The sequence below is a fragment of the Sturnus vulgaris genome, chromosome 2, assembly GCF_052056855.1.
Source record: "Sturnus vulgaris isolate bStuVul1 chromosome 2, bStuVul1.hap1, whole genome shotgun sequence".
NCBI lineage: Eukaryota > Metazoa > Chordata > Aves > Passeriformes > Sturnidae > Sturnus > Sturnus vulgaris.
Genome location: NC_142244.1, coordinates 35,708,131 through 35,721,322, shown reverse-complemented (window position 1 = coordinate 35,721,322; position 13,192 = coordinate 35,708,131). Strand labels below are relative to the sequence as shown.

General features: G+C 37.6%; 1 protein-coding gene across 4 annotated transcripts in view; it reads left to right on the top strand.

The window, feature by feature from the left end:
* The window catches only part of TENM4 (teneurin transmembrane protein 4), a 1,535,416-nt gene that overhangs the window by 772,190 nt on the left and 750,034 nt on the right, over positions 1-13,192 (top strand). The gene's annotated exons all lie outside the window — the stretch shown is intronic.

Sequence of the window (13,192 nt, the reverse complement as noted above, 5' to 3'; positions counted from 1 at the left end):
ATGTAAGAGGTGATGTTACAAAGTTTTGAAAAGCTAGAAATGAGCAGTGTAAAGCATAAAAAAAAGTAGTTTGTTAATTTAACGTCAGTGGCTATATTGTATGATTCACTATCGCGATAGATTAGCTCAGCAAAGATATTTAAAGGTTTGAAAAGAGAAAGTTCTTATTTGGAAAGAGCAGTTGTTAAATGCTTGTTTCCTAACTGCTCATTGTCACCCACAGCAGGAGTTGAGGCCAGGAGGGTTGGTGGCTCCTGGGGTGGGAGAAGACAGAGGCACCACTCAGAGCAGAGCAGTGTCCCAGCACCAGGGCTCAGCCCAACCACCTCAGCCAGTCCCAGATGCAGCCCAGGGATGTCCTAGAAAGACTCCTGAGCCCTGAAAATAAGTTGTTGATAGTCAAATTGCCTATCAGGAACAGAGTTTGGGCTGTACTTGTCCATCTTGAGTCTGTTCTGTACAGGGGGGCCAAGAGTCCTGGTGGGGCCCTTCCAACTCAGGATACTCTGTGATCCTATCAGCAATGTCCAGTTGCTGCCTGGGATGAGAAACATGCTGAGAACAGAGGAGATCATTGCATGTCAGGGTTCAAGCCTGGATGTGTACAACTGTACACATGCAACTATGGTATTTGCTGCCAGACAGGTATGGGATTAGGATGGAGATTGCCTTGGGGAGCCTCCCCACCTGCAAGGACAGTGTCAGCTCCTTCACAGGCTCAGCTCTGGGCCACTCAAATTCATCCTCTCCAGAACCAGTTCTGTCAAACTGGTGCTCACCATGGGCAGATGGTCCTGAGGTTGCATCAGTGCAGCAAATACAGTTGTGGCTTTGGCTGTACCTGTGAACTCATCCTGTGTGTTGCTCTATCCCAAAAGTTAGGGCATCCCTAAAAAGGGGATGATCTTCTTTCTGATGTCTTCTCCAAAATTTGCATTTTCATGAATGACTAGTGTGAAATGTGTAGCTTGAGGGCCCTGGTGCATCTGATAAGCAATAATTTTGCTCTTTTAAAAAATGCTATTGCCAACTGCAACTGAAAAGCATTGTTGATATGCTTAATATGCTGCTTTATATAAAGATCATTTACCAAAATAATATTATTATGATTTTTTTTCTTAAATAACTGATGCTATAATCTGGCCAACCCAGAACTAGTCCAGAAATACACCTTCAAAACTCACTTTTATGATTGGCAGAAAGGCTTGAAGTGCACTAGGAATAATTTAGCAGCACCTGTGTTAAACAGTTTTCAGACAGATGAGGAATTACTGTAGAGAACTGTAGAGCAGAATTCTTCTTTGTTAAAAACGAAATAGTGTGCTCTTCTCTGCAGTGTACTCTTGTGCATACTTGTGGTTAACCAGGTTGTTTTTCATCTATTGATGTGTTCCTTCTTCCCTGATGTAGAAAACCACGTTAGGATGCCATGAGAAGCAGTAGGAACTCATCCCTAAATGCAATGTTTTCCCCCCTGAAGGCAGAGTCCAAAGCCTAACTGAAGCAGCTACACCACACTTCAAGGAAGCCCTTAAACCACCTCCCAGTAATCACAGGCAGGTATTCTGCCATGCAGACCTCTTCATCCTTCCTGAAAAGATTATAGTCATCCTCAAAAAAATCATATGGAGTTTTGGAGAGCTTCAAAATACTACATTCCACACTGAATCTGTATTATTTCTTCTCATATGGCTTCAAGGTTTATATGCATTTAAAAGAACCTTTGTCCTTTGCAAGGAACCTATTTTTGCCAGTAATTCACTCTGCTACTCTGACCTTATTTGCTGATGGCATAATTTGTCTTGAAACCCTACATAAATACGCTACATCAATAACATTTTCTCAAGGCTATTTTCCCCTGAACCACACAAGATCAAATTGGTTATTTTTCTTTTAAGCAAAGAAATAGACAACATAAAACTTTTCTTGTAACACTCTAATGTAAAGCAGGCATGCAGACAAGGTTTGTTTTGTTTTTATTGCTATATTTAAGATGAAGACAAGGTGGTAAACTAGAGCTAAAGTTCAGGGTTTTTTAAAATCTACATTTGAACGTGACCTTTTCCTTTCTTGTTCAGTTTGCACAGAGGAATAATTTCCAAAGTAGCGTGGGAAGGAACAATTAAAGTTAAATGTTAATTTTCAAAAATGAGGCACAGCTTGCCTTCTAGTTTCTGAATTGCCCCTGGAATACAATTCAGGCTCAACCTCCTGGGGAAAGGCATTGGAACAAACCACTGGTGTAGCAAAACAAGAAGGAGAATAATAAGTTGTAAAATCAGACTGGTCTTTCTAAATAATTGAGGCTTAAGGTAGCAGTGTTCTCCATCAAAGCTGGTTTTGCTATAATTTCCTTTATTGTAGACTGTGGACTCCTACAAAGGGGCCAGGATCTGCACCCTGGGTGGCAAGAGCAGAAGATGTTGGAGTGTGTTACTGTATAGTAAGGGGAACCAGATGAGAATGTTCCATGTAAAGACAACAGCTTCATCGTCTTCCTTCATCAGTGTTGAGATCTGACCACAAAATACCAATTGGCTAAACCAAAAAGCACTTGACTCTTTAATGTCCTTCTTTAGAAAGTTCTTGGCTTAGGCAGATTTCCTCCCAGTGTGGGCACAGGATATCAGGACCAGAGGTGCTCAAATTTTGCACCCATCATGCTGAGAGCAATTATCATGCAGGTCTACCTTACTCCCAGTTTGATGTGTGCTTCCATGTGTGCAGCATCTGTAAGATCAAGTCATGCCTGTCATCTACTGCCAGCCTCCAGGTAGTCATAATATCTTAAGTGTACATAAGCTGTAAACTGGAGTCTTCAATAAAAGCTCAAACCATTTTTTTGTTCACAATGAGAGGCAATATTCCAAATCACATCTGGAAATCCAATCTATTTCTTCATATCCATAAACACCATTCACAGATTTTGGTGGGCCTTAGGGAGCACTCCAATTTTATTAGAAGTTCAAACCATAGGAGCACCGTGCATCAATTCCTACCCAAAGTGCAATAGTCAGAGTTGAAGAAAAGTGTGTAGTGTCTTGTGAAACAAACATCTTGTTCTGGATTTATAGTTTCTAACAAAAAACTTCACCACAAAATTTTGAAAATTATTCCACAAATTAATAATTTCCATTTATTCTCTTTTTTCAATTAATCAATTCCATTCCAATTCTCTTTTTTCTTCTTGCTGAATTCAAATAATGGAATCACAGAATGGCTTGGGTTGTAAGAGTCTTTAAAAATCACCTTGTTCCAACCTCTGACATCAGTAGAGATTCCACCTACTAGACCAGGTTACTCAGAGCCCCATCCAGCCTGGCCTTGAACTCTTCCAGGGGTGGAGCATCCACAGCTTCTCTGGACAACCTGTGCCAGTGCCTCACCACCCTCACAGGAAAGAATTTCTTCTTAATATCAAAGCAAAGCCTTCCCTCTGTCAGTTTAAAGACATTACTGTTGAGGAGCACACTCAGTGCAGGTTTCTGGGTGAGCAGCTGCAGTCCTTAACAATTATCTCTTGTTCCATCCCGACATGCCAGTCACCTTGGCTTTCCTATATTGGTATTGTTTTGCTGTAATATCTACACTGAAAAGACTTCTGTTGAATTTCTGTGGTGCACATGGAGGCTTAGAAGCCATCAGCTGATCCCATAGTTCTCTCCTTGAAAAGATGGAGTACCTTCTGTCTGCTAGGATGCCACACTGTCACCCAGCTTTTAGTTGCTCCCCCTGCTCTCACTGAATTTTTTGCAGGTTTTTAGCATCTCCCAATGTACTAATAGCAGAAATGGACGAATTATTCCATGAATGGTTTCATTATTGTCAAATGCAGATGTATTATAATCTCACAACTCCTACTCAGCATCCCATATTTCTATCCATTATTTCTTTTTACTGCAGTGTCACCTGGGATCTCATTATTAGTTGATTATCCACCATGGCCCTAAGTACTTTTCAGCATCACTATTTCCCAGGTTAGCATATCCATATCATTATTGTAGTTTGCATTTTCTTTTCCTATATACATGCTCCTTGGCCATATTGAAATAGATACTTTTTCACTGAAACCAAACTCTAAAATTTTTCATTAACCACTCCCCCCCCCTCTTCTGTCACTAAGAGATTTTTTTTCAGCATTAATATAATTATCCCAGTCATTCTGAAAACGTCCAAATATCATAGAACAAGAAAGTCCTCTGATGAACTGTGGGGAAACACAGGTACTCAGATACAGCTCCAAATTAGTATGAATTAGTATGAATGATGTTTTCACAACTATGCATAAAGCAGTTTGCAAAATAATGTGCATATTTTTTATTGTTCTTACAGCTTTTATCATTTGAATTCATGAAACAGGATCTGTCATGACACCAGTTCAAACGTTTTGCCGAAATGCAATACCTTACATCAATATTATTTCTCTATCATTTAAATTCATCAAAGTCAACGTCTAAGTAAAATGACAAAATCCTTTAACTACAACACATGCTAACTAGTTGCTTTTTTGGAGTTTTAGGTTTTTAATGAATTATTTATTAGCCGAGTTCTGCATCTGCTATTCAGTTTCTCCAGTATAGATTACTGCAACAGAGTATTTTTTGGGGTTTGCATTTGCATCTTTCCCTTTATAAGGAAAGGGCTATAATTAAAAAATGTCTCCCATTCCAAGTGATATTTCACTTCTTTTTTTTACCTAATTTCCAAAGTAATTTGTCAATTAGATAAAATCATTATTGTTTGAAAATTGTTTTTAAGTAATTCTTACAATAACTCTAAAATACTTAACCCAGGTTCTCTATCAATCCTATGAGAAAAATTGTTCTCTTTTGCTTGTTCATTGTTTTATCTTGGGGAAAAAAAACTACTTGCATGTATTAACTCTGAAAAATTACTCCTAAAATGAAAATGAAACATTGATAGAACAGAAAACCAGTGGAAAAAAAAATCTAAATTATGGAAGATTTTGATATGTTTGTAGCTAGAAAAAAATAGTTTCATTTGAAAACATATTTTCTTCAGGAAAATAGTGAATATTTTCAGAATCCTAAATACCCAAATATTTAATCCATATTCATACCCCATTAACTGAATCTAACTCTTGTCAATGCTAAAGGAGTATAAAATAAAGAATACTTATTAGAGATTTGATCACATTTTTTAAAAATCTGAAATTTCTATACAATTTCACCAAGAAAAAATGTTATTTAGAACATCCAGTCATGCTAGCATCTTGACCCTTTATGTCATTATGAATTCCTTGTCCGTACACTGAGATGCCTAATTGTTTCCAACAAGATCTGTTTGGAAACCAGCAATTTTATTTGTTTCCTCAGGAAGCAAGAACTCTTGATTAAACACCCCTGTTCCCCACACGAGAAATGAGTTTTGAATTTTGGCACTTTTTTCCCTAAACCAATGTTTCTCTTCAAAAGAATTGCAGCGAAGGTGGAATTAATTAAACATAACTGCATGTAACCCCTCCAAATATGCCTCCACCTGAGATTATTGCCCTGGCTCCCATTTCCAGTCTCTGGAGGTCCTTTCAGGGCACAGCTCATCTGGCTGAGTTCAGATGTCTGTTTTAGGAGAGATAAATGCACTTGAGCAGGGGCTGCTTTTCTCTCTGCTGGGGAAGGCTGTCTGGGATTACTGGCTCACATGGAGCTTTACCCACTGCACACATCTCACATTAGCCAAGGTGCTGTAGCAGATGCCTGTGGCTACATGTGGTGCTACTTTTCTGGATCTCCTGAGCCTGGGAAGGGCTCTGTGGCCTGTGGGAGAAGAAAGGGCAAGCTTACCTGTGGAAATCCACTAAGAGTTTAATGAACAGGGGAAACCAGTGTTTCTTCTTAATTTTCCCTAAGTGTGCCTCTGTCATAAATATATGCGTGGAGTGAGGGAGACCATGAGGGTACTCATTGTCCTTAAAACCCCTTTGGGCTGCTCAGCTGTTGTAAGATGTAATGCAAATAGAAATCATCCTTAAGACAGAAAAGCAGCTGATTTAAACCAACCCATCTCCCTGTAGCCAATATATCCTAAAGAATATTTAAAGACAGTAATTGTGTTTCCACAGTAAGACTGTGGAAGGTTTCTCACAGCAGAAAAACATTACAAGTGGATCAAGTGCTGGGAAGTAAAAGTAGACACATTCAAAGTAGAAAGAAATAAGGTGTATTTAACATGGAATTGATTTTATAATTCTAACAATTCTATGCCCAAATTGGATTTTAACATTATACTCCAGTATAATGAGAAGTGACTCAATGAAGATATTACTAGATTGATTTCTCTGACATGTTTATGCAGATTATAGTGGGTGACCATACAATGATGTCTTTCTTATGCAAAGTCCTATTCTTACAAAAGTCCTTGACAGAAGTCCATGGTGTTCATTAGGAGCAGAATTACAGTGTTAGTCCCTATTTTGCTATACCTAAATACTGTGTAATATCTGCCTCTGCAGGTTTTTACAGGGTGAGCAGAGTTTATAGATGGATTATTTTATATTTTTGAGCTAATGTTGTATGCTTATAATTGGAAAGGGTGCTAGAATGTGAATACATAGAAATTCCTAATATCACAGAAACTCAGCTGAAGGGAAAAATAGGAGTTACAGAGCAGTATACACTGCTTATTGCAATCAGTACACTTACAGCATTACATAAAATGGAATTTACTGCATTTATTCTAAGCAGATTAAAATTCATTATTTAATCTTTTGTCCATCTACTGAATGCACCAGTCACTGAAGTGTGCACTTCTGGGATAACCTGAGACCTATGTTCATAATTAAAAATCAGTATAAATTTCTGTGATTTTTGAATATCTACCATTTTGGATTAAGAGGAAATTAAAACATACTAGCATACAGCAGAGCAAGTGTTTGTTTCTGCCTGACATGTTGATTGGTATTTGTCTTCAAGCCCACATGGAGATTGTTTCTCTTTTGGAAAAGAATAGAAATGTTTCTGTTACATTAAAAATCATCAGGTGTCCAGGGCTGCACTAAATAGTCAGTTTTAAAACTGTCTGTGAGGACCAGGTTTTTGGGGGAAAAAAAAGGAAAAAAAAAAGCAAAGGCATTGTTTTATGTTCTTTAACTAAGGTTTTTGGTTGGCTTTTTTGAGGGGTGGTGGAATTTTTACTTTTTTTCTTTTTTCAGTACTTATATGTATTTTCTTTTCAAATTCTACCAGAAGGGAAATCTCTGAATTAAGATAGAATAACAATAAACCCCATCCATTTTAGTGAAGGCAGCTAGTTTATTTTCATGTAGGCATGGAAAGTGGCTCCTCTGTTAGCACAGTATTCATTATACCATTTGAAAATACTTTTTGTAAGTCCTTTATTATACCATATTTTTCTGGCCTTCCTTATAGAGAAAGGGAGAGTGGGGGGGAGAAAAATCTCTACAGTTCTCTTGTTCAACATATATTTTTTTCATAATGCCATTTGAACAGACTTCCTCCAAGTCGTGCATCTCTTATGTGTGTTTCAAGCTTTCCTACTGATAGCAAGAAAAACAGTAATTTTTTTACCTTGGTTTTGCAAGTAGTGGGGGGTTGTCCTTGAAATGCAGGCTCAACTCCTCTCTTTCTTTGTTTATGGATTATTGTTCCACATGGGAGCAATTTTAACAAGTCCCGATTGGACTGTAATCCAGAAAGAATTAAACCATGACTTCTACCCTGGCTTTTGTAACATTAAGAAACAAATTAGTGAACTCAAAATAGCCAATCTGTTTTTCAATTGACTGTATTTTTAACAGATTAATTCCTTTTTGCTCTGCTATGGAAAAAGTTACATTGAGAAGCTATTGAGTCTGCATGCTGGGAGGACTGACACAGGGTTCTCTGGTGATAACTGATGGGCAATATCAGCAAAGAGACAAGGGGGGATCAGAAAATAAATAAAAAATAAAAATCGATGTAAAACCAGTTGCAGAAAACCCAAGACTTTAAATGTGGGTTAATCCCACTCCTGTCAAAATATGAGAGGGCCATAGAAGGGGCAGTTAAGGGACTATGGAAGGCACCTCCAAGATCAGAGGGGACCAGGGCCAGCACTGGAGCAGGGCAGCCAGGGCTTTGTATAACCATGCACTTCGGAGTAGATTCAGACATGGGCAAATATTCTGAGCTCCACAATGTTCCTGAGCTTCTTTTCTCTGGTTAGAGAAATATAAATTAAAAAAAAAAAAAAAAAGCAATAATAATAAAAGCCCTTGTTACTGACATTTACCAGGTTGTGCTAAGTATCAATGCATGTTTTAAAGTAGGGAAAAATAAAAAGATGAAAACTCACCCCAGTGGTCTTTTCCAAACATAACCATTCTATGATTCTCAAAAAAAGAGAAAAAAAGAGAGAACTACTGAATTTTCAGGATTTCCAAGTGATAGATATTCAATTCATCTGTTTCATTAATCTATGCATTATTTTGGGGACTGAGAAGAATTTAGCTTTTATTCAGCACTCCATTAGTAATGATTATATTTTTTTGCTGCATAATGGTTTATAAACTTTATTGCTGTGCAGGTATTTTAAGTCAGTGTCATCTATCCAACTATGAAATGATGAGGTGTACTGCATAGAATCTATTTCAATTTTGTGTTAATTACTGCATAATAAGAAACTGAAAAATGACATTTTAAAATATTTAGAATGTTCTCGGCAATAACCAGCAGTATTTTCTTTCAGATCCCACTTATTAGAGTGCTTTCCCTAAAATCTAAGATATAAAGTTCAGCTCTTCTGAGATAGGTGCTTGATTCAATGCAACTAATAATGGGAGATCTTAGAAGTGGTTGAAACTGTAATGGTGTGTTAAAAAGCATAATGTGAACATAAAGTATTTCAGAGTTCATTTTGAGAGAAACTTCTTATAAAACCTCACATACGTGCAGAACTCTCAGTATCCATTTGTCTTTTCCCTCCAATCATAAAACTGAGGCTGCAGAACTTGGAATCTACTTTTTACAGGTTTTTAAAATATTTTAACAAGGAATAGCAGAGCTAATTGAATTTGCAATAATGGTGGGGTTTGCATGAATGCAAAAATGTTCTACTATTACTGATGAAAATCCCATTTTATTACTGATTGGTGGTCTGTGGGAATAATTTCTTGATTTTCTTCTGAAACTCCTGATATGCCTGGCGCAGAGTGGGGCCTGTGGCTATTTCACCAGCAGCTCCAATTTTCTTGGTAGATGACTCAGAAAGAAACACTAGCTGTGTGGTACAAGTCAACTGTGGAAAAACACAGTCAAAGAACATTTTAAGAGCCCCAGCCGAAGCAAAAGTGGCTATCATGGGACCTGTGAAAGGCACTGTTGCTATGTTTATTGATACAATTAACATCTGACTTCTAAGACAATCCAATGAGCCACAGATACAACTTGTGCAAAAAATCCTGCTCCTTCAGTAAGTTGCAAACCCTGTGAGACCATCATTCCATCAGAAATGGCTCCTCTGTTAAACAACCTACCAAGCAAGCAGCTGCAAGAAACCTGAGAGGTGTGTTATGATGCTACATATTAATTTAACAGGTTGCTTAATAATCTGTAAATAAACAAAGTTATTGAGCTAATTAGCATTCAGGGAAAAGTTATGCTTCTTGAATGTCTGAAGTTTGAGGCTGGTTAAAATTGCCTCAGACAAAGAAAAATAAGTACGTTGAAACAATAGTGAATATCAAATTATGAGGCAGTCCAGAAATCTAGAAAGTCAAAACCCAAGGTGTATTGATTTACCTCAATTTTATGCAACAATCTTAAAAAAAAAAAAAAAAAGGCTCGTTTAATTCATCACCAATGCAAACCAGCACAGTAGTTTCTGAAAATTCCTTCAACTTCAGACATATATGGTTAGCTGTTCTTATGCCCTGCCAACATCAACCTCCACTTGCTCTTCTAGATCCTTACAGGTGTAGATGCACAGAATTGCAACTGACATGTAGATGTCTACGTCAAAAGGGTCTTAGGCTTCTGACCCTCTTTTGTTAGCTGAGTATAATAGCACCGTTGTTTTCTTTTCCAGTCTTACCAACATCTGCATTTCAAAGGGTTTTGAGGCTCCAAGGTATTATAGTATCTGTGTAAGCACATAGACTAGATTAAAAAATTAATATAAACAGTAAAGTTGCTTCCAAAATGCTGAGTAATGTCTGAACAGTCAATATAAACTTTTTCTTGAGAAATGCAAAATAATTTATTACACTTATATATTACTTGTCACTTTGTGTAGCCACACAAAAACTGGGTTCAAATTTCCCACTTAATTATTATTTAAAAAGACAACTACAATAATTTTCTGCACTAATATTTAGACATAAAAAAATTGAAAAGTAGTAATTTCTTGTTTTTTGCAGCGATCAGATGCTACGAAAGGCTGTACCACTGAAAGTGGGTGGTAGGCATGGTGAGAAAGCAGCACAGGAGTAAAAGTGAAGGGAACTTAGCGCTCCTTGAGAGAGGTACTCTCACTTAAGAGCTAAGAGTTGTGGAATTCCTTTCTTGCATTGAGTAGCTGTATAATGATGTTAAAAAACAGTGCAATCTTTCCTTTTTTCTCAAATGGGATATTTACGCTCTTAGTGTGGTCTGTGGGCAGACAGCCCTACCTCCATGCTCTTGGGTGTCTCCTGGGATCTCTGCACTCCTACTAAAGTCCCTGTGAAAGGCAATTAGAAAGCAAACCTTTTGGCTTAACTTTACTGTAAGGTGACCCATATCTCTCCTGGAAAAATGAGCAAGGTGCTGAAAAATGAAAGATGTAGAAGATCATATCTTTAGAGGAAAAGGAGTCATTAATAACATTCCCATTTATTTTCTTACTTAAACACTTTCTTACTCTCTAGACACCAGTTAGTTGCATTGTGATATGGATCATATTCCTGCTAGGTTCTTGTTTATTTTTATTAATGATGGCTTAGGATGCTTTTCTTGGTCTGGCATTCAAAGCAAACTGATGAAGGAAGCTTAAGAAATTTCCTCCCTACCCTGCTCCCACAAACGACTCCTTTACTAATCCACACTCAAGTATGTGCTTTATGTCCCCTGAGCAAAGGGCATAACTAACAGGGTTCCCAGCTTTGCTTCAGAGGTGCAATCCCTGGCTGTAACTTGATCATTGTTGCAGTGGTTCATGTCCCCTTCCCTTCCCTTCCCTTCCCTTCCCTTCCCTTCCCTTCCCTTCCCTTCCCTTCCCTTCCCTTCCCTTCCCCTCCCTTCCCACCCCACTGCTGTATGCAAATAACATTGTAATAAAAGGTGCTCGTATCTGCTGAGATCCCCAGAGTACGTCTGAGGAAGGAACACTGCATTTGCAGAGATACACCATAGATTAAATATAATTTCCATCCAGAAAGAAAACAAAAGGTAAAATATTTCTTTTTAATACTTCACAAATTATTAAATTAATTCTTGTACGTGTATCTTCCCAAAAGTGACTACACTCCTTCTAAGGTTCCCTTGATCACTTAAATCAAGCTATACTTGTAAACAGGATAGATCTGCTGCTTCTTTCTGCCTGTCTAGTGTGTGAAGTCTGAGGAGATTTGTCCTGTTGCCTGAAGTCAACTAAATTATATTTCTTCACAATTCCTAAAGGAAAGCAAATCTAGTGGAACAGCTTCTCAGATTATAACTTCATTTCTGTGAGACATCCTGGGGGAGATATTCCTCGAGGTGTCTGAATTACACTGTCCAAGCTCAACATGCTCCACACTGCCGATGTGCCCTCAGATCTCACACCTTGTCAAGCACCAGTGATGCCCAGGGAGATGAGAATTAACCCATCATTACTTAGAAATGCCATTGACAGGACTCTGACTGCACCAGCCTGAAAACAGATATGAAGGGAAGGGTGAAAGCATGCAGCAAACTCTTTGCAAAAAGTTCAGGAACTATTTTTTCATGCAATATTTACTCCCCCAAATCATATGTAAAGGCCCAGACTCTTTACCTTGAAATTTGTCCTTCAGATGAATCTGTGTCACCTAAGAAACATCAGTACTACAAAACAAATCACTTTCCATTTAACATTTGTGCCATCTTGCTTTAGCATGATTCCCAGTCATGAAACAGACACCAGCCTTGCAGTGCCAGAATGTACAAAAATATTTTGAAAAATTAAAAAAGTGGAAAAGTCTGCTTTTAATGAGACTGGACAGCAAAGAGATGTCATACAGCTATGTGTAGGGATACATAGAGTGGAATTTGTTTTCTGAGAGACTGCCATAAGCATCAAGTGCCATCACTCCTGTTGAGCTAAGTCTCTAATTTAGGCTGCTGCTTTTGGGATTGCATCCCTCCGGAAATCCTGTATCACAGAATTTAAAAGTAGAGACTTGTACACAGACTATTTTAAAGCAGAAATAGTGGATCAATCTAGGACTTCATTTCAATGTTCAAAAACATACACACTGGCAGTGCCTAAATGGCATAGCAGAATGCAGAGCTGGTAGTAGAGCAGATGCTGCTGCTTCTTACCCTTCAGCTATGCTTCTTTAAATTTTATTAGAACAAAATAAGATCAGCTAAAAATACGTGTTAATATGTCTGCGTTAGTTAACAGCCTGCTAGGAATTCTAATTATTATTGAGTTTATCATGGAGTACTGCAGTATGCCCTTTCTTTAAATTTCTAGAGATCACTTAAGATGCAGATTGTTAGCTGTATAAATATTTGTTGATATTTAAGATTCATAATTCACTTGTTTCCCCAAAAAAAGCTGTGTAGCCTTTTTTGAAATACTGTTCAAATGATGTTATTTTATCAAAAACTATGCTGCTTAGCCAGTTAGGGTTCTTGCAAGAGATGAAGAATTGTGAATTTGGGGAAATTAAGGTAAGTGAATAGGGTGAAAAAATAGGATAGATGAAGAGTTGTGAATTTGGACAAAGCTCTGATAATCCCTTTAAAAATTATTCTTGGATATTCACTTAAGCATTGTGACTTTATATTTTTAACCCAACTTGTAAAAGACAAGACACAGAATTTGTAACTGGTTAAACAATATAAAAGTATCAGTTGCAATGATTGTTCATCGAGTTTTTTCCTTATAGGACTCAGTGGAATTCCTTGCATTTTCAGTTTTTCCTATGAAGGTGCTGTAGGAATTCAGTGAGCTATTATTGGTCAGGATTAGATCAGAAACAAATAAATCACCAAAATTTCCATCTAAT